At 39.3% G+C, this 2,559-nt stretch overlaps 1 protein-coding gene across 2 annotated transcripts in view; it reads left to right on the plus strand.

Moving 5' to 3' along the window:
- The window catches only part of dcun1d1 (DCN1, defective in cullin neddylation 1, domain containing 1 (S. cerevisiae)), an 8,588-nt gene that overhangs the window by 2,776 nt on the left and 3,253 nt on the right, over window positions 1–2,559 (plus strand). The gene's annotated exons all lie outside the window — the stretch shown is intronic.

Below are 2,559 nucleotides of genomic sequence, written 5' to 3' on the forward strand. Positions count from 1 at the left end.
TTCGGATGTTTAGTCATGTTTATTTTGTGCTGAAGCTGGTATTAATGTGGAGGAGATGATCAGTTCACGTGCGCTACAGTCTGTTGATCTGAGGCGCTACAGCGATCTGTCACTCCACATTAAACAGCGCCAAAACAGCATTTGATTTATTGTTTGAATACTGCAATGCAATGGACAGAATTTGAAATCTGAGACTTTGTTTCATATTAAAAGTACCAACGCACAATGCTTATTGCGATTTATTGGATGGGAGATGCCCTTCAATGTTCCATCCATTAACTGAAAACAGGTTAGACTAATCGATTCTTGGGATTTAAGAATCGATATCGATCCGTAAAAATGAGACCCGATTAATATCGAGATATCGATATTAGTGCTGCTTGAATGTTTGTGAACCCTTTACAATTTTCTGTGTTTCTGCATAAATATGACCCAAAATATTATCAGTTTTGTGCACAAATATTTTCTTTGTCATTTATTTATTGAGAAAAATGATCCATTGTTACATATCTGTGAGTTGGAAAAGTATGTGAATCTTTGCTTTCAGTATCTGGTGTGACCCAGTTAAAGGCAAAATATGTAATTTTTGCCACTAGAGGGCGCGTATTCAAAATAAACAAAGAGACAAAGGCGTAGTTTGATGACGCTGTGACTGAGTGTGGAATCATGGGAGTTGTGGTCTTCATCCCCACAGCCGATGCAATCCGACGGGACTCATGCAGGCAGAAATTATGTTCATGGATGAGCTAATGATTTATTAACGTAGTAACATCGTAGAATGAAGCAGAGTGAGGCGGAAAGCCGTCGAAGCGAAACGAGGCGCTGAACGAGCGTGACACGCGGCTCGAGGTTTATCATACTAGATACATTTGAAAGTTCTGTTATAATGCTACTCTGTGCGGTCGTCACCTGTCTAATAAAACACACAACATATTAAAGCGTCTTTGGTGTTTCCATGTTTTGTAGAAAACAAAACCGGAAATCGAGAGAGTTATGACGTCATTGGCAGGCGACACAATGACACTATGGACACGCTCCGTGTCACTAGTTAAAATTGCTTATTTCTCTGGATTTAAACATTCTTCGAAACATTTGGGATAATGTAAGTACACAAGTCAGCAAAATATATAACACTGTTGTAGTGGTTTTTGGATATTTTAATAAAATAAATCTTACATATTGTGCCTTTAATGCAGCAATAACTGCAGGTAAAGTTTCTTGTAACTGCTGTTCAATCCTACACAACGACTTGTAAGACTTTTAGCTCGTTCCTCAGTACAGAACCACTTCAATTCTGTGGTGTTGGTGGGTTTCCTCCTATAAACTGCTTGCTTCAGCTCCTTCCACAACATTTCAAATGGATTAAGGTCCGGACTTTGACTCAGTCATTCCAAAACATTAGCTTTCTTCTTCTTTAACCATTCTTTGGTAACATAACTTGTGTGCTTGGGGTCGTTGTCTTGCTGCGTGGCCCACTTTCTCTTGAGACTCAGTTCTCGGACAGATGTCCTGACATTTTCCTTTAGAACTTGCTGGTATAATTCAGAATTCATTGTTCCCTCAATGATGGCAAGCCGTCCTGGACCAAATGCAGCAAAACAGGCCCAAACCATGATACTACCACCTCCATGTTTCACAGATGGGATAAGGTTCTTATGCTGGAATACAGTGTGTTCTTTTCTTCAAGCATAATGCTGCTCATTTAAAACAAAAAGTTTTATTTTGGTCTCATCTGTCAACAAAACCTTTCTCCAGCAGCCCTCTGGCTTGTCCACATGATCTTTAGCAAACTGCAGACGGGCAGCAATGTTCTTTTTGGAGAGCAGTGGCTTTCTCCTTGCAACCCTGCCGTGCACACCATGGTTGTTCAGTGTTCTCCTGAATGTGAACTTATGAACATTAACATTAGCCAATGTGAGAGGCTACCCAGGAGTTACCCAGGGTTCCTTTGCACCCTCACAGACTATTACACGTCTTTGTTTTAGAGTAATCTTTGTTGGTTAACCACTCCTAGGGAGAGTAACGATAGTCTTGAATTTCCTCCATTTGTACACAATCTGTCTGACTGTGGATTTGTAGTCCAAACGCTTGTAGAGAAGGTTTTGTAACCTTTTCCAGCCTGAAGAGCAACAGCAATTCTTTTTCTGAGATCTCCAGAGACCTCCTTTGTTCGTGCCATGATTCACTTCCACAGACTTGATCGAACTTTGGTAGATCCCAGTTCTTTAAATGAAACGGCAGACACTTGACACCCGACAGTCATTCCACTAATTGAAAACACCTCTGAGCAGATGGACTCTAATTTCCTAGAGATTCACATACTTTTTCAACACAAAGATGTGTGACACTGGATCATTTTCTCAATAAATAAATCACAAAGAAAATATTTTTGTCTCATTTGTTTGATTGGGTTCTATTTGACTACTTTCAGGAAAATCTGATGATGTTTTAGCCAGGTCACATTTATGCAGAAATATTGAAAACTGTTCACAAACTTTCAAGCAGCACTGTGTGTATGTGTGTGTATATATATATATATATATACATATATATATATAT

The sequence above is a fragment of the Sinocyclocheilus anshuiensis genome, unplaced genomic scaffold (genome assembly GCF_001515605.1).
Source record: "Sinocyclocheilus anshuiensis isolate Anshui unplaced genomic scaffold, SAMN03320099.WGS_v1.1 scaffold436, whole genome shotgun sequence".
Lineage (NCBI taxonomy): Eukaryota > Metazoa > Chordata > Actinopteri > Cypriniformes > Cyprinidae > Sinocyclocheilus > Sinocyclocheilus anshuiensis.